Here is a 19,943-nt window from a genome sequence, read left to right as displayed (position 1 = left end):
CTGTGGCATCCCCCCTACGGTCTTCCAGAGCCAGGCCCGGGCAGACGGGTCCGCCCAACATCGTGCACATCAGACCGGTCAGCCCCAGACTGGTGAACATCACCTGACTCCAAGAGCGTACGCCCACTTCGTTGCTCAGAGAGCAAGGTCAGTGGCGGTGCGCAGCTCACTGAAGAGCCTCGGGTCAGTCCCGCCCTCCTGCATGTCCATGAGCTTCTGGGTCAGGTAGACCAGCAGAACGGTCATGGGATGCAGTGAGTCAGCTGCCTGTCCTGTGGCACTATAGGATTTCGCCACAGATTAGTGTAGACGAAAAGAACTACAGGCTTTGGACGGGTGCTTAGGATTGCGCCGGGAAGCACTCTGAGGACACAGTAGCATGGCAACAGAGCGTTCAACCGGGGGGACCCCTCCTGAGGGGAGGAAAGGAAGATGAGACCAACGAGAGGACCCGTGATCTCATCATGCACGTCCGTGAGGAAAGATATTGGGGTTTGCCGTGGACGCAGGTCGGCGGCCTCACCCAAAAACCAATCGTCCCGGGAAAGCATGGCCGTCATCTTCGGATCAGACTCAGGCACAGCCGTATGCACACCAGAAGGTGGCAGCTGTAACGAGTCATCATTTCCAAAAGAATCAAGCCCACCTAGTGATGCTGCTACAGACAAAGCATCATCCTCTGTAGCTTCAAATGAAAACACACGGGCCACCCGAGGGTAGACTTGTGGAATCATCAGTTCGCTAGCAGGCACCGTCATTAAAGAGGGGGGACTGGGGCGTGGACACAAGAGTCGGTGCCTTGTTCCAGACCAACACCCTCAGGTCACCCTGGCCACCAGCCGAAGATCGGGTGGTGGATGAGCGGACTCTAACTCTTGCGAGTTCACCGAGTCTCGACCCATATATGACGCGATGATCACGTTCCCAGAGAGAACATGAGTCATCCACGAGCGCTGTTCAAGGATGATCAAAGCCCAAACACACTAGACAGCGCTCGGGCCCATCAGAGTCCGATACCAGTCCGCTGCAACCAGAAATGCACGGGGGCGAGCCGTCTTTAAAAAGACGTGCCGCGTGCAAGCTCTTTTATGAGAGGAGAAAAAACTCCGCGATGTTGAAGCGCACAGGGAGGAACACACACACTGGCAGATCACTGCACAGATCAGCAGGCACTGTGAGCTCGCTGCAGATCGCCGTCACACCAACACCGGAGAGAGAAGCTTGTCTCGTAGAGCGAAGTCAGAGATGGCTGTGGAGTGAAGAAATACTCTTGGCTAGGGTCAGTTCCATCAGTAATTGTACTCGATATCATGTTACTCACAATCCATTGCTTCCACACAACAGAGAAGTAAAAGAAACAATCAAACTCAGCAGGTTCCATCAAAAACTGCGCTTGATATTTGATATCCTGTTACTCACGCTCCATTGATTTAACATACGTTAGAAATCCAAATCCAAATTAGCTCTGTCTTCTAACAACTCCATATAATACCTTGGAAAATATGGCATTATCCACCTTCACTCTATTGTCTCCATTTACGATGACTGGGAACTCTGTTAATGTTCTACTCACTCCTCTGTTACCAGAACAAATGCCAGAACAAATGGATCTACTTGCGAATGGAAGATTACGTAATGGAAGATGGAAGATCTAAGGCAGATTAAATCGCTGACCAAATCAACTTTCCGTCACAATTAAACAACAAGTATATATGGCTCAATCGAGGCAAGACTTTAAGGAACTTCTCTCTATTCTTTTTTTTTAAATTATTTTCTGGTCTATTAATTAATAAATGTTATTGTGATATCATCTTGCCTTCAGAGTTTTTCTGGAAGAAGTGCATTGTCACAACGTGAAGTATAGCATCCTCCAAAGCATTACTGTCAGGGGGCTTCCCTCCAGGAACTTTGTGATGAGGCAAGGTGGTCCTTCCCGCACACATTTATAAGGTTTTCTAGCCTTGATCTGCCGATCACACCAGGTCTCAAGAGTTTTCCCTGGACAGCTTCACACAAGGATAGGCATTTGATGCCTATCAATTGATGGAGAAAATATTTCAGAGCCAGAAATATGGCCATCAACTCGAGGCAATTGATGTGCCAATCGAGCTGATGACCCTCCCTTTCCCCTTGTGCTGGACGGCCATCTAAGACAGCTCACCAGCCCATCAGGGAGGCGTCTGTTGTTAGCAGTCTGCGATGACACGGCGCCCCTAAAGTGGGACCCAATGCGAGGCACCGGGGTCTGAGCCACAGAGATAGTGTACAAAGCCTGCGGCGCGTCACTCTTATTTGCCTTTGAGGATTGTCTCTTGGATGAAAACCTCTGGCTTTTAGCCACAACTGAAATGATCTCAAGTGCAACAGCCCCAGAGAAATCACCCTGGATGCTGAAGCCATGAGACCCAGCATTCTTTGATACTGACGAACAGTGCGGACTTGGCCTAGCTTGATTTTGGTCATGGTCTGCCGAATCGTCTCGATTCGAGTGGGAGACATCTGTGCCCGCATCGTAATCGAATCCCAAACGATCCCGAGATAATTCGTTCTCTGAGCAGGAGAAAGAACACTTTTCTTGGTGTTGAGTTTCAGCCCTAGAGAAACTGGATGAGCTAACATGATGTCTCTGTGTTGAAGCGCCATATCTCGTGATTGTGCTAGAATTAACCAATCGTCAATGTAATTCAAAATGCGAATGCCCCGGAGTCGCATTGGAGCCAGTGCTGCATCCATGTATTTTGTGTATGTGCGGGGTGACAGGGCTAGGCCGAACGGAAGAACCCGAAATTGGTACGCTTCGCCCCCGAAAACGAACCTCAGGAATTTCCTGTGTTGTGGCAATATTTCTATGTGAAAATATGTGTCCTTCAGATCGATCGTGACGAACCAATTTGCGACGTTGAATTTGCGACACAACCGTCTTGACGGTTAACATCTTGAACTTGAGCGCTTTGACTGTACGGTTTATTGGGCGCCAGACCATCAGGACTTTCTCTTTTTATTAATAATAGTCCTGAGGTCTGGCTTGGGAGGTTGCTGAGCGCGGCGAACCTGTCCCCAATCCCTGCGAGGGGGAGCAGGGTCTGCTACGCTCTGCTTTTTTACCTCCCTGGGTTTTGAAGGCCGTCTGCTTGGTCGCACGGAGAGACAGATCCGTGGCACGACGAAGCTCAGAAAATGATTCTTCGTCGATCGTACTGCCCGCAAATCCTTCAACAGGTCAGCCTGGTACGCCTGTAACACTGCCATAGTGTGCAGCGCAGAATCAGCCTGACCTGCAGCTTGATAAGCTTTTCCCACTAAAGATGATGTTATACGACAGGGTTTATTGGGGAGGATAGGTTTCTTTATCGAAGATGCCGATTCGAGTGAGAGATAACTCACAAGCGTCTCTTCAACCCGAGGCATCTCCGTATACCCCCGCGCTTTCGCACCCACGATAGTCGAAAAAGTCGACATCGAGGGCACAAAAACGCGAGAAGTATAAGGTTTACTCCATGATTTAGACAGCTCATCACTGAAAAAGGGGAGAGACTGATGTAATGTTCTCTCCCCCCTGCCACCGGACAGAAACATATCCTCAAGCTTACTGTGTTTGTGAGTCTCTTGTACGCGTGGCCAGTCAAGCTGTAACCTGGCCACCGCGTGAGTAACAACCTCTAGCAATTCCTCGACAGATCTCTTTTCGCGAGAGGAATGCTCAGAGGCTGGCTGCTCATGATCTGAAGAACCAAGAGATATATCATCCCCATCGTGAACCGAAGAAGCACCGGAGCGCGCTTCGAGATCACGAGAAAGGATGTTTGGATCTGGTGACGCAGCAAGCGAAAGCGACGGACCCGTATCTTGCTCGTCATGCAGATCCATACGTGAGCCCCACGATGAAAGTGTGGGTGCGGACTGGAAATAGTTGAGACGAGTGTGAAGCATCTTAACAGGGAGACGCTCACAATGCTCGCACTCGCCCCTCTCTAAAGCCAGTACCGCGTCCTCTTCCCCCAAACAGACAAAGCAATAATCGTGTGTATCCAGCTCAGACATGGGACGGGAGCGTGGAGGAACACAGCGCTTGCTTTGTTGGCTCATTTCACTTGTTTTTTACTTTTTAAACTTTAGATGTAACGAGAGAGAAAAAGATTTTGGAAAAGAGAAATTTCTGCACACTGTCTGAATAAACTGACTCCTAGCAAAGATCTGTATCAGATAAAAGGTAGAGAGAGAGAGTTTCGACGTTCACACATGCACAGTAATGGTCTGAAGACAAAAGACCTGATGATGCACCTGCGGCTCATCTACTTATAGCCTCGTGTCACAAAAAAACAACACAACGATCGTGAAATTAATTCACAAGACCCCAGTGGATGAATCAATGTCTTTTGAATGTGTGTAATAAAAATATTAATATTTTTTAACTCATTTTATTTTTGTGTAAGAAAAACAAAAACATTTAAATACTAAATGAACTATAAATCATTACTTCCGATCTGCTGCCATAAGAGTGTTCACCAGGGACATGGTGACATGATGTAAGTGAATTGTGAAGCTCATGGAAGTGTCGGTCATCCTTGCTTCTGTGTTACTTCTTTAATAACAAATGCACAAATGGTACTGCATGCTTGTGCACAAAGTTTGCAAGTATACATGGCGTGAAACTCACCAAAGATTAGGGATGTGTACCGTCTCAGTAAAATATAACATCAAGTGAATTATTCATGAATTATTATATAGGAAAAAAAGAAGAAAATAATTATTTTGAAATCTTTAACCAAGCAAAGAAATTCAAGGTCAGAGCACAGAGAACATTGAATAGTGAAATGCCTCTGCTGTTGAGAACTGTCTGTCTGCAAAAATGCGTTTTGCGCCGTCAAGAATATCCGTCTCTGCCGCGTCTTTCAAAAACAACCTCTTTGACTTTTTAATACTATGTACATGTGAATCTCACAAAATTGCAGGTACTTGCACCACTAAATCGAAAAAAAATACATATCTATTTTACTTTGGGAATTTTAACAGCTTTACATTATTTGTATGGAAACTAAACAAATTGACCACTAAATTTTAATTAGTATAATAGATCTGGATATTTCGAGTTTTGTAATTAGTCTGCATCTTATGTGCATGATATTATGCGAATAACATTAATGCATCTGGTAAGATTCGCATCGTGTAACGTTACTGAATAAAAAATTCATGTAAATCAAGTTCAGGGTTTAGGCTACTACAAAAGAGAGCCAGACTAATTTCTAAATGGTAACTTAACTTTAACCAAGCAAAGAATTTGAGTAATAATCGGAGCTCAGAGAGCATTCATTAGCAGGCGAAATGCCTCAACCGTTGAGAGCTCTGTCTGCAAAACACGATTCACGCTCAGTAACTTAGCACAGTCGACAATACCTCGTGAGAAAGGCGATTTTACAGGTTGGGAGTAACATAATAGAATAGCAGCAAAGAAATAAACTTACCTTGAACAGTGTCCTTCTTTAACCTAGAGGAGTGTTGCAAAACAATTTTGTTCTTTGACTGCTTTCTGTTCGAAAATTGACCACGTTGAAGATGCCCCGCACCCACGTGCTAAATAAGTAATTAGTTTATGGAACATAGACTGTCAATTTACAGGATTAAACTGATTATTGAAATAACAGTATTTTACTGTAGGAAATTGCTGTATTTTTACAGCAATTTTTAACAGTGAGCCCTGGGCTTTCAGTTGTGCTTTTCAGTTGTCGTCTTTGGTTATAGTGTGTATACACTACATTCAGATTCATCAATCAGAATGATTTCAGTCCGATTGAAACAAAAGTTGTGCATGTAAACATAGCCAATGTGTTTGGAAATCAACTTCTCGGTTTGTTAATACGGCTATGGACTAATCTGAGATCAAATTTGTAAATGGAGGTTTTAAGTAGAAGAGCAACACGGTTTAAAGTTTTAAAGTGTCACCGTATTTTTTCCTGTCTTTATATTTAGCCAAAACCAATTTTGTATAGTATGATCAACGAGAATGAAGGATGATGTTTTTTTTTAAATCAGTTGCATCCTTTGAAATCAACAGCAGCTTGCTCTTCAAGAGCATCCGTGGCTTCAGAACATGGTTCTCTGTCTCTCTTATCCTCATCTTATTGACAACAGATGGGATCTTAACCTTTTAATCTACATCTGCAAATCCTCATGCTGTCTTCATTACCAACTCTGGAGTGAAAAGTCTCCAGGATTCTGTCTATTAGCGAGATTATGCATCCAGCAAAATTTAATCAAGACATTGCCACATTGAACTATGAGGATTTTTTTTTTGAGCCAGAGAAAGAGGGAAGAACATAAATGCCTATATGCCAATATGTGTTTGTGAAAATGTAAATTACACATTTCACTTTTAATAAAAATAGATAATTTCCAAAATTACATTAAACTGTAAAAGTGGTTTGTGATATTTAATTAGTACATTTAAAGGTTGTATCAGTGATTTCAGGCCCGAACAAAAATGATCACATTTGTCACGGGGTGACCTGAAATAAGCGGAACTAAAATTTTGCGGTAAATGTTTCCCCACCGGAACGGCCCCGGTGTAACACCAGGCTGGTTCCGGCCACTTGCGAGTCATCGGTAGAGCGTATGAGGAATCCGACTGATAAAAAGGGATAACTGAGACTGAAGAGGGTGTCCAATTCGTCTGGAGAGACAGGATGATACGGTCTGAGTTTTGTTCATGGGTTGTCGGTCTCTCCCTCGTGCTTGGAATTTGCACCAGGCATGGTGAAGGCTTTCCTCCTCCCTAGGCCGGGATACGTTTCCAAGGTACCAACCAATGTGGTCAGGCCTATTGTACTGCAGGCTTTCTGTCCTCCTCCATTTCTGACGTCGGACCAAGAGAAACTAAATCTGCTTTGCCCTGTTAGGGCCCTAGATGTGTACATCCACAGAGCTGCCCTGTGGAGAAAGAGTGAACAGCTATTCGTTTGCTTTGGTCCCCCTAAGAAGGGCTGTCCAGTATCTAAGCAGAGGTTGAGCAAGTGGGTGGTCGAGGGCATCTCACTTGCCTATGAGTCTGCCGGTCAGCCTTCTCCTTTGGCTGTCCGGGCTCATTCAACGAGGAGTATGGCTGCCTCTAAGGCTATCCTGTCAGGAGTATCAATCCAGGATGTTTGTGATGCGGCAGGCTGGTCCTCACCGCACACATTCGTGAAGTTTTATCATCTCGATTTCAGCTCCACTCCAGGGGCGCAGGTGCTTTCGTCCGAATGTGCGCTCTGACGTCACACGACGGACACTTGCTAGTATGGCGACGTTGGTATTAGCGTTCCCAAAGCGTTGTCACGCAGCTCGAGTTCCCTGATAGGGAACGTCTCTGGTTACGTATGTAACCCTAGTTCCCTGAAGGGAACGAGACGATGGGTGTCTATGCCATACTCCCAGCATGCCCGTGAGCACTTGCTTCAGTCTTATCAGAAGCTGACGCGCTTGTGTTTTGGGGTGCTTATATAGTTTCCTGGTCGATGACGTCACCCGCCTATGACGTTCCGTCTCGCCATTGGACTGATTTCATACGTGCTTCATGAAGCACTCACGCAGGGGCGTTCCCAAAGCATTGTCACGCAGCTCGAGTTCCCTTCAGTGAACTAGGGTTACATACGTAACCAGAGACGTTCTGTCACTTGAAGTTCGTCTGAAGAGGAACCATACCAGCCAACTCACCTCGTCTGGCTTGAGTGTGTTCATCCAGCTGTACGCCCCTGTCCTGTCACTTGAAGTTCGTCTAAAGAGGAGCCATACCGGCCTACTCACCTCGTCTGGTTTGACTCTGTCCATCCAGCTGCATGCCCCCCTGTCCTGTTACTTGAAATTCGGTTAAAGAGGAACCATACCGGCCTACTCACCTCGTCTGGCTTGAGTGTGTCTATCCAGCTGCACGCCCCTGTCCTGTCACTTGAAGTTCGTCTAAAGAGGAACCATACTGGCCTACTCACCTGGTCTGGCTGGAGTGTGTCCATCCAGCTGTACGCCCCTGTCTTGTCACTTGAAGTTTGTCTAAAGAGGAATCATACCGGCCTACTCACCTCGGCAGCTTGAGTGTGTCCTTCCAGCTGTACGCCCCTGTCCTGTTACTTGAAGTTCGCCTAAAGAGGAACCATATCGGCCTACTCACCTCATCTGGCTTGAGTATGTCCATCCAGCTGTATGCCCCTGTCCTGTCGCTTGAAGTTCGTCTGAAGAGGAACCATACCGATCTAACTACCTCGTCTGGCTTGAGTGTGTCCATCCAGCTGTGTGCCCCTGTCCCGTCACTTGAAGTTCGTCTAAAGAAGAACCATACCGGCCTACTCACCTCGTCTGGCTTGAGTGTGTCCATCCAGCTGTACGCCCCTGTCCTGTCACTTGAAGTTCGTCTAAAGAGGAACCATACCGGCCTACTCACCTCATCTGGTTTGACTGTGTCCATCCAGCTGCATGCCCCTGTCCTGTTACTTGAAGTTCGGTTAAAGAGGAACCATACCGGGCTACTCACCTCGTCTGGCTTGAGTGTGTCCTTCCAGCTGTACGCCCCTGTCTTGTCACTTGAAGTTCGTCTAAAGAGGAACCATACCGGCCTGCTCACCTCGTCTGGCTTGAGTGTGTCCATCCAGCTGTATGCCCCTGTCCTGTCGCTTGAAGTTTGTCTGATGAGGAACCATACCGATCTAACTACCTCGTCTGGCCGAAGTTGGCCCATACAGTTGTAAGCCTCGTCTACCATTATCTGGAATTACTCTTACTAGGTGCTGACAAAAGAATTGAAACATTTCTCAAAGAATTGAAACATTTTAAATCGGACGCCGAGGTTGCACTGTTTCTTCTGGACAAGTGAGTAGCTTCTAGTGCTGACTTTTTTGTATGTGAACTGTGTGTGAAAATATAATTCTTTAAAAAATATGAGTGAAGCTCGACTAACCTTGGATAGCTCCAGTGAATATCAGATTGTAGGGATTTAGTGTGTGAGTTGGGTTTGTTGTCTACTTTGATGTGTAGCCATATCATTTTACTATTAGCAATTACACTAGCCTATGTTCAGGACAAACGTTAGCCGAATAATAAGCTGTTATAATATTATTCCAGATAGCTGTTGTTACCATGAGTTTTCCCCATAACGTTAGATCTGTAGCTATATGACTGATTTTGGTACGTTTTATCATACTGCTGCTTCCAGTGAAGCACCAGCAAAACTAGCTGTATGATATGACATGGCTCGACTGCAGATTTTATATACATCATTATACTTTGTAATCCAAAGCAGCCAAGTTCATATTTTAGTTTTATTTATTTATTTATTTATTTACTTTATTTAACATAATGTTCATGCATACGAAGTAAACAAAAAAAAATAGAAACATTTTCTACAGTAGCCTATTTTAAAATAAACAATATTGAAAGTGTAAGTAACGGTTATTATATTTACTTGGTTATAAAATTATGTTAGAAAAACAACTATAATGACTTACCCAGCAGAATGAGCCATCATTGAGTTGACCGTCAATCTGAATATAGTGTGTTTTTGTAAGAAATGCGCGTGCATGATCGTTTTTTTCATTTTGCACAAATCGGGAGGGGCGAGCTAACTTGGTTTGTTTGGGATCTCGCTTCAAACACAAACAGAAGTGACGTCACCCACAATCGCTGATACAACCTTTAATTTAACTAATAAAAAAACATATTTAAATGTACTCTGACCTAGTGTACAACTACTATATCACTTGTCAAAACTAAATTATGGCAAAAATCGTATCTCTAGGATTATGATTTGTCCTGTGAGATGCTGGGCTCAACTTTGAATCAGAAAAAAAAAAACAGAGCATGGAATTCATATCAAATCATGATTTCCATTACAGGAGAGTATAAACTTCATGCTGATTTGTACTCGGCTTTCGCCAAGATAATCACCAACTAGACGTAGCTTTACAGTAACCTATGCTTCTCCATCCATTTACGCTTCTTTCCATCTGGTGACGTGAATCTCCTTCTGTCTGGTGTTAATAGCTGCAGTGTATTGAGCGTCAGCACACACAACGGCTGCAACCACAGTGCGGTCACCCCATAACAACCCTCTGGATTGAGCGGAGTAGGGAACATCTCTAGGGTCTTCAAGTGGGCACCTTCCGTCCTCAGTGTTTCGTCGACTAGCCCACGACACCTCAAGAGGGCTCGACAGTGACTCTGGCGTCCCAGAGTCACACCCCTCCGTCCCCCACTCAACTCAGCCCAGCTTACTGACCACTACTTCCCTCTTGCTCCTGAGACCTAACCACAATCTCACAATCTCTCCACAACCCAACCATACGCGCCAACCCGTTTGACTAAGGCTGTCGAGCCCCACTGGTGCGTTAATATGCCGTTTCAGTGGCAACGGTTCTGTATGGCATACCACCTACCGCAAAACACAATATCTGCCCAACCACCCGTCATTCACGTAATATACGCAGGAACGCAATGACAGGTAAATACTATACAACCTATACAAAATGAAGATCAAATAAGTTGAAGCCATTTTACTTGCTTTATAGCATTGGTATTTTTTTTTTCTTTACTTTATATTTGTAGGGCAGTACAGTTTTATCATGTCCAGTCAGTGATATTTATTACAAGTTTAAACAAGCACTACAGCATCTCAACTGAAATAATTTTAATTTTGACCAAGGACAAAATTTATCTTAGGGCTCTGAATGATGACATATGCTCTATTTCTCTCGTAAATGTATTTAGCAAATTAATTGTTTAGCACTTAAAGATAATTTACTGATTAAGTTAATTCAATTATGTTCTTAATATACTGTTAAAATGTTGAAAGTGTGAAAGTGACAAAGTTGTTTGTGCTACATAAAAAACATAAAACCTAATTATTTGCAAGCAAATTTGAGTAGAAAAGAATCTGGACCCCAGGGATGGGGTAAATGCAAATGCTTCACTCAAATACATTTATTTATTTTAATTAGTTAGCTTGTACAATTATAAACAGCCTTTGTACTTCACCAGTAATTATGGGGTTAAAAAGATGCACATGTAGATGATGAATTATTGTTAGCCACTTTCCAGGACATTGTGTATGTATAGTGCTTTTGTCCTCCAGTGAGTCTTGGCTGACCCAAAACCCTTGGGATCAACTTCTGGTACTAAACACGCTGACTTTCTTTGCAGTGTTCTCTCCTCCACTGGCCTTGGGGCAATCGTGATACTGAAGCTGCTAAATGATTACAGCAGTCTAGTGTAATGGGTGTTTTTCTCTCTTGTATATTTTAGATGCGCGTAAGCAATGGTCACACATGAAAGTAATCCACAGTGCAAAATCAGTATGTGGTAGGAGAATTGCATATTACAAACACCATTCAATTCCTTCAATCTGCCTTAATGAGATTCCAGTCTGGAAAGTTTTACAAAATCATAAATGTCCAGAAGCAGTATGTTCTAGCAAAAACCTAATTTTCAACAAAAAAATAGGTATTCTTTTCATTTATTTGGTCAGCTTGTTAGCTGTTTATTTATTTATTTGTTTAGTTAGTTATTTTGTTTACCTGGCCTCTGTTTACATTGCATTTTATTGCATTGCATTTTTTTGAGACATTACAGATTTAGAATAGCATCTTCAATGTGTAACAGTAATCATTAGTTGTTTACCATCAGCAGGGAGATTATTACAAATAGATGTTTTGTTCTTCTGGATTTGCTTTCTCAATGTTCTCTTTTTCTGACAACATCGACTGGATACCTATTCAAGCTATCGAACAGGCTAGTATTTTATCCTTGCACAGTTCTCCTGTTGCTTTAAAAGATGGTATGGTTCAGGTTAGGGTTTAGATTTAGGTTCAGTAAATACAGCCCTCTATTTTCTATATACCACATCTTGCTATGCTTTTGAACAACTCAGGCATGTGCACTAATGTTTTGTGCACATGAACATAACTGTCTTGTCCAGTGTTGGGCCGTCAGGGCCAGCAAGGCCTTCTCTGCTGGCCTAAACATCAGAATCACTGACTAGTGCTTTAATATATTTTTTCCATTAATGTGTATTAAATTATTCCCAATAGTACATCCTCTTAATTCCATAGCTTGGTTGCGCTACTTCCAGGAGTGTATGTTTATGTTAGAGCTGTTATCCAATCATATTTCAGCCATGTGTTGCCAGGGTCAAAGAAATCTACCTTGAGGCCTTCAGAATCGATAGAGCAGGCGCCTGTAGCTTAAAATGAATGGCAGTGAAATTGTTGCTTTAACCAATCAGATAATCAGTCAGATTTAAGTAGCCAATCAGATTTCGATTAAACTGCACCGGGGCCATCTAACAGTCGTACAATTACATCTGCATTTTCACGTCCTTTGATTGGATGGTCAGAGTGCAGCCTAGTAGTAGCCCTATTAGAAGTCAGAGCTAGCTAACCGTATCTGTAGCGAACTGCATAAACTAAAAGTTTTTCAAACCACAAATTAATGTTTCTCTCCCTCCTCGACCCCCAGCAGGTTCAAACCTACCAGGGAAAAAAATCCCTTATTCAGTCTTATCCAGCTTAACGCAGAGTCACAGAACTCTTTTCGATCTGACCGGGTAAAAACAGATTTAACTGACTGTAATGTATGCCATGTCTGGTCCCGCTGATCTCATTGATTTCCTTCAAAAATGTGTGAGCATGGGTCAGCTGTACACATCGTCATGTTTTGCTGTGACTGTCCCTGTGTCCAGTGCTTCTGTCAAGCAGACACTTTCAGAAATGTATTCCAGAAATATGACAGGACAGAATCGACTTTTTAGCATTAGCCTTGGTAGAAAAGACTCATTGTTGGAACTGAAACGCACAGATAACCTGTACAACAGAGTATAATCGAAGTCTTCTTGAGGAAAGAAATAAGGATGGATTTTGTGTAACAATAAGCAGTAGTTTTGATGAGTATAATGTTTATTTTTGTCCCCGTTTTTTCCTTTCTGAATATGATTTTCTTCTTAATTTATCTTGTAAATTTATGATTGAAACTTTTTTTTTTCAAACATTCATACTATTGTAACGTCTGAAGAACGACAGACAAGGAAGGCTCCGTTTCTGAACTTTTTATTCGGAACGCAAAACAACATGAACACACCAGCCTAACTTATTCGCTCGTTTCTCTCTACCTTGCCTTTTCCGAACTCACTGCATTCACCCTATATCTGCCGGTGCAAAATAAAAGAGCAATTACACAACAATTATAAAGAGTCTGTGCGCTATTAAAAGCACATTAAGAGGTGGATTTATTCAGGTACGACACCACTGGAGGCCTATGTGAAACACACCGCCCGCCACTGATCTTGTCTAATAGAGACAGAAGTATAACTCATATTTGCAGATTTTCTGCTTTTCACTATTACATCACTCTGCTTGTCTGCGTTTGTTTGAGACAGACTGCCAGTCTGTGTATTAATAATGGGTTATGCCAGTAGGTGGCGACAAGTGACTGCCTTTATGAGTGAGTAGATGAATCCATCATTCAACCGATTCTATCAAGAACACTAATTCATTCAGGAACAAAACAAGGTAGTGCCTTTATGAGTGAGTCGTTACATCATTAATTAAACTGTTTAGTTCAAAAACACAAAAGTTAAAAGAAAATTTGTTGTCAATTAATTCACCATGTGTTGCTTAATTCTTGCATACAAAAATGATACGCAGTGAACCAAACTGAACAATTAGTTATACAATACTGCCTTCATAGACAATACTGAGTTTGGCGTGCCATTAATTTTAAACATGGCGGAGCGGAGAACAATTGCGGTTGTGACTGGTATTCTTTATTATTTTTTTCCACAACAGCTATTGCCTTGTCTTGCTGTTAAAACAGTGCATAATTATGTATGTGTGTGTGTGTGTATATATATATATATATATACACACACTCACCTAAAGGATTATTAGGAACACCATACTAATACTGTTTGACCCCCTTTCGCCTTCAGAACTGCCTTAATTCTACGTGGCATTGATTCAACAAGGTGCTGAAAGCATTCTTTAGAAATGTTGGCCCATATTGATAGAATAGCATCTTGCAGTTGATGGATATTTGTGGGATGCACATCCAGGTCATAAAGCTCCCGTTCCACCACATCCCAAAGATGCTCTATTGGGTTGAGATCTGTTGACTGTGGGGGCCATTTTAGTACAGTGAACTCATTGTCATGTTCAAGAAACCAATTTGAAATGATTCAAGCTTTGTGACATGGTGCATTATCCTGCTGGAAGTAGCCATCAGAGGATGGGTACATGGTGGCCATAAAGGGATGGACATGGTCAGAAACAATGCTCAGGTAGGCTGTGGCATTTAAACGATGCCCAATTGGCACTAAGGGGCCTAAAGTGTGCCAAGAAAACATCCCCCACACCATTACACCAGCACCACCAGCCTGCACAGTGGTAACAAGGCATGATGGATCCATGTTCTCATTCTGTTTACGCCAAATTCTGACTCTACCATCTGAATGTCTCAACAGAAAATCGAGACTCATCCGACCAGGCAACATTTTTCCAGTCTTCAACTGTCCAATTTTGGTGAGCTCTTGCAAATTGTAGCCTCTTTTTCCTATTTGTAGTGGAGATGAGTGGTATCCGGTGGGGTCTTCTGCTGTTGTAGCCCATCCGCCTCAAGGTTGTGCGTGTTGTGGCTTCACAAGTGCTTTGTTGCATTCCTCGGTTGTAATGAGTGGTTATTTCAGGCAAAGTTGCCCTTCTATCAGCTTGAATCAGTGGGCCCATTCTCCTCTGACCTCTAGCATCAACAAGGCATTTTCGCCCACAGGACTGCCGCATACTGGATGATTTTCCCTTTTCACACCATTCTTTGTAAACCCTAGAAATGGTTGTGCGTGAAAATCCCAGTAACGGAGCAGATTGTGAAATACTCAGACCGGCCCGTCTGGCACCAACAAACATGCCATGCTCAAAATTGTTTAAATCACCTTTCTTTCCCATTCTGAAATTCAGTTTGGAGTTCAGGAGATTGCCTTGACCAGGACCACACCCCTAAATGCATTGAAGCAACTGCCATGTGATTGGTTGATTAGATAATTCCATTAATGAGAAATTGAACAGGTGTTCCTTATAATCCTTTAGGTGAGTGTGTATATATATATCCAATTTAAGCATTTCTGATATCACGTTAAGGCACCATACATTACGTATTTAAATGTGCATCAGAGACTCATCTCTCTTTTCTATCCACAGTGCAAGAAATCAGTAAAAGAGCCTTGCCTTATTTGTTTTGCCAGATATATATATATATATATATATATATATATATATATATATATATATATATATATATATATATATATATATATAATGTATATGTAATAAATCAGAAAAAAAATATTAACTTGCCTACTTTAATAACTCTATAAACGTTATCACTTATTACTTTATGAGCAAAAACCAAACCACAACCCCAAAAAATGCTTATAAAAAGAGAACATGACAACACTGCAAGGGTCTTTGAAGCAGTCTTCCAAGCATATACAGACCACCCTCTGTCGATAGTGGTTCAGTAATTGCTGAATATAAGTATTTGGAGCTGTAATATTACTTCGGTTAAAATACCAGATATGTGACATGAGATGTCATAACAGTGCTACAGTTAGCATTGTGTCAATCATCACATCAAATCATAATTTTCGGGAGTGATAGGTGACGAAGTGACAATTTAGGGGGTAATTAAATGTGGTTGTCACTCCTGAAACTTTACAGAGTGTAGGCCTACGTGGCCAGTGTGCAGCTAGCTATACGTGGCATATTTGATCATGAGGAGGAAGAGGAAAAGTTGATTTTGCTTGGATTTCGCTTAGCTGGCTGCTATTGTATTGAAAAAAGTGAGTTAATTAATATTAGCATCTTGTTTAACTTAATTAATAATTAATATTAACATATTGTTTAACATAGTTATTTTACTATTATACTTATACTATTATTCTTTACATATTTGTATTATTTTTTATTTAACTGTTGGGACTGTTTACAGCTTTTCACTTCTGCGTTTGTGGTGAAGTGGCGCTTTAAGCATGACTCCGCCCCATATATATATATACAGAGCCATATTTAGAGTATATAAAGGGCAGCCCCAGAGTAGCGGGATATTGCGTCATCATTGTCATCTGGGTGTCATGGTTGCCGGTGCTCGACAGCTCTGAGTGGGAGGTGGGTGTTTGTTTGCCATAGCTATGGTTTGGGGACTAGATTGTGTTTACTGACTTTTCTGCTCAGCTGGTGTCTGTTCGGAGGTACTGATCGTATCGCTCGAGAGGGTGTTTCCTCTGCATCATTGCTGTAGTTCCAGTTTACGATCGATCGCACGTAGAACACATCGTGCTGTGAGTGACTCCTGCCCTTCTGCTTGGTAGGTCCATTGTATTGTGTATCTTCGAGTGTGGGACTGCGTTTATTTTGCGTATGTATGACGCGTGATTTTCTCTGTGTAGTAAATGGTATGAGAGAATGGTCTGCTGGATATTTGAACGGAAGTCCCGCTGATCGGTATGTAAACCCATCATGTCTTTATGTCCACTTTAAAGTAACGTTAAAAGTGTGTTTTTAACTCTGTTCCTTGTGCATTTTAGGCCGTGAAAGTGGGCGTTTGATCGCAATACTGATTAGCCTTGACGCTGCTGTTTTGCTTAGGGGTGTTTTTGTTGCTGTTTGTTTTTCTTATTGTAATATTTGGTTTTTATTTGGAGAGTAATTGATGATTCGTTCTTGTGTGTTCTTTTGTCTTTATTGTATTAAGTGACAGTACATTATTTTCATGTGTTTTTGTGTTAATTGTTTTTGGCTGGCAACCTTAAAGGTGGGGTATGTGATTTGGAAAACGAGCGGCAGATTTTGAAAATACACAATTCAAATGGTCCTACCTTCTTTCCTCCAACGCTGTCCCTGACTCCACCCATTCGAAGAACATGGACGCACAATCATACACGAGCGAAAACGATACTCGGTTACTAACGTAACCTCAGTTCTCTCTAGAGAGGGAACGAGTATTGCGTAAGTTTAGCTTACGCTACGGGAAAGATTCATCTTCTCGAGATACTGAAGCCAAAAATTATCCTTAATTTTGTATTCCTTGTCAACGCAGTGCAGCAACTAGCAGACCTAGAGCAGGCCATCTCGCGTGCTCGTTGGCTGCCCTGCGGGCAACTGCTGCAGCCTACCAGTGAGCCCGGCGTGACGTCATGCCCAATGAAGGGCGCCCGCGCCTTCATAGCGTCACAGCCCGCCAGAATTGGCTTGGCTTAGCGTATAACACTAGGGGCTGTAGACTGACTTCCCTGGTTTTCGTCGACTGAAGCGAAGTCGCTCGTGGCGCGAGCACGGCCGGTTACGCAATACTCGTTCCCTCTCTAGAGAGAACCGAGGTTACGTTAGTAACCGAGTATCGTTCTCTTACGAGAGGTTCTCTCGTATTGCGTAAGTTTAGCTTACGCTACGGGAACACTTTGTCAACGCCGTGCGCGCCAAGCAACCACATGAGACCCCGAGCTTTCAGGGGAACCCCATAAGTGGAAAAAATAAGGTGGCCAGCCACGCGGGCAATCACTTGTACATAAGCACACATAGAGAATACAGAGCAGCGCGCCGTTCTGTATAGGCACATGGCACATACCCTACTTAGTGCAGCTCAGCAAGGAGAGCTGAGTCATGTGAGAGTGATCTGAGCAGGAGATCTGGGCAGAATACACCTCTCCTTCAGACTGACAACAGTTCTTCTAGGTTATAAAACCTGACAAAGGTAGACGGGGAGCTCCAGCCCTCCGCTACACATATGTCATGGATAGAAAATCCACTGGACCATGCCCACGAAGAGGCCACGCTTCTCGTGGAATGAGCCCTGATGCCCAGAGGGCATTGCAGACCTTTTGACGCGTAAGCGGCCGCTATAGCGTCTACTATCCATCTGGACAGGCTCTGTTTCGAGGAGGCGAGACCCTTGGTGCGCCCACCAAACGAAACAAAAAGCTGTTCCGAACGCCTGAAGGAGGCGGAGCACGTAATGTAAAACCTCAGCGCTCTGACAGGGCAGAGGAGATTCACATCACCTTCGCTGTCAGATGCTGGGAGAGGTCTGAGTATGACTTTAGAGTCATTCGGTCCGAACTCAAGACACGACGCGCTGACAGACAGCACATGCAGGTCCCCTACACGTTTTACTGACGACAGTGCAGTCAGAAAGACGGTTTTCAGTGATAGATATTTCAACCCAACGGAGTCTAGTGGTTCAAATGGAAAAGCTTTCAGGGCCTCGACGACCAATGAAAGATCCCACATGGGAACCGACGGGGGGCGCGGCGGATTCAACCTTCTAGCTCCTCTAAGGAAGCGGATGACCAACTCGTGTCTTCCCAATGACTGGCCGTGCATCGATTCTGCGAACGCTGCCACGGCCGCCACGTATACATTGAGCGTGGATGGGAACCTTCCCTTATCCAACAGCTCTTGTAGGAAGGTGAGCAGATGCGCCAACCCTGCATGTCCACGGGTCCAGACCTCTGTCGGTGCACCATCCAGAGAACACCGACCATTTAGACGCGTAGAGCCTTCTCGTGGAAGGGGCACTAGACTGCGTGATCGTGTTCATCACTCCTCCTGGCAGGGCAACGAGTACCCGTTGATCAACCATGCATGCAGAGACCAGCGCTCTTGATGGGGATGCCAGATCGTGCCGCGAGCCTGAGAGAGGAGATCTGCCCTCAACGGATTCGGCCACGGAGCTGTATGTGACAGCCGTGCTAGTTCCGGGAACCAAATCTGATTCTCCCAACGCTGGGCTATGAGGAGCACCGAGTGGCGCGTTTCCCTGATTCTCTTGATTCCCTGTGGCAACAGAGAGACCGGAGGGAAAGCATATAGCGGGAGGCTGGGCCAAACCTGTGCCAGCGGTTCCTCGTCCTTCGAAAAGACGGTCGGGCATTGAGCGTTGTCTTTTGAAGCAAATAGGTCGACTTCCGCTCTGCCGAATAGGAGCCACAGTTTCTGGACCGTTTGGGGGTGCAGGGACCATTTCCCTGGGGGAACATTGTCCCTGGACAGTTTGTCTGGGCCGTCGTTCAAATGGCCAGGCACATGCGCCGCCCTCAGCGAGCGCAGGTGCATCTGAGACCAAATAAGGAGGCGTTCCGTCAGATTGCAGAGATTTCTGGATCTGACACCGCCCTGACGGTTTACATAGGATACCACAGACATGTTGCCCGAGCGGACAAGAACATGCTGGTCCTGTAGGACCGGGAGGAAGCACTTCAGCGCGTTCTCGACCGCTATCATTTCCAGACAGTTTATGTGAAAAACCCTTCTCCTGGTCTGACCACAGGCCAAAGGCCGGTCTGCCCTCGAACAGCGCGCCCCAACCCGAGTTGGACGCGTCTGTTGAGATGACTTTACGATAAGAGATGGTTCCCATCATCACTCCCTGCTGGTACCAGTCGGCCACTAACCAGGGCTGCAGAGCTGCTATGCAGGCCTGAGTCACTCTGATTTTCTGGCCGCCAGACACCCAGGCTCAGCGGGACACGCGAGCATTCAACCAGCGTTGGAGCGGGCGCATGCGCAGTAGGCCCAGCTGGAGCACTGCTGCAGCTGATGCCATACAGCCCAACATCCTTTGAAATGTTTTCAAAGGGAGAAAGCTGCCCTTCTGGAAAGATGCGGCTAGGTGGCGAACACGGCACGCGCGCTGTGTCGATAAACGAGCCGTCATGGTCACCGAGTCCAGTGCTATTCCTAAAAAGGAAATTGACTGACTGGGCAGTAATGAGCTCTTGGTCCAGTTGACCGTGAGACCCACGCTTTCCAGATGACTGAGAAGCACTGTTCTGTGAGATAGCAGTTCTGTCTCTGACTGTGCCAACATCAGCCAATCGTCCAGATAGTTCATTATTCGCAGCCCCTTACTTTTTAGGGGGGCGAGCGCCGCGTCCATGCACT

General features: G+C 44.3%; 1 long non-coding RNA gene across 1 annotated transcript; it reads left to right on the top strand.

Annotated features, from left to right (window-relative positions):
* Positions 1-16,120: 16,120 nt before the first annotated feature.
* On the top strand, positions 16,121-16,770 carry LOC143736633 (uncharacterized). Its single transcript, XR_013203519.1, has 4 exons — positions 16,121-16,169; positions 16,236-16,368; positions 16,451-16,505; positions 16,589-16,770. It is a non-coding gene; the product is annotated as an uncharacterized LOC143736633 (long non-coding RNA).
* Positions 16,771-19,943: the final 3,173 nt, after the last annotated feature.

Source organism: Siphateles boraxobius, unplaced genomic scaffold (assembly GCF_051911475.1).
Source record: "Siphateles boraxobius isolate OS27281-9 unplaced genomic scaffold, OSU_SipBor_1 130, whole genome shotgun sequence".
In the NCBI taxonomy this organism is placed as follows: domain Eukaryota; kingdom Metazoa; phylum Chordata; class Actinopteri; order Cypriniformes; family Leuciscidae; genus Siphateles; species Siphateles boraxobius.
Note: the sequence above shows the minus strand (reverse complement) of the source record. Positions and strands in the feature narration are given on the sequence as shown.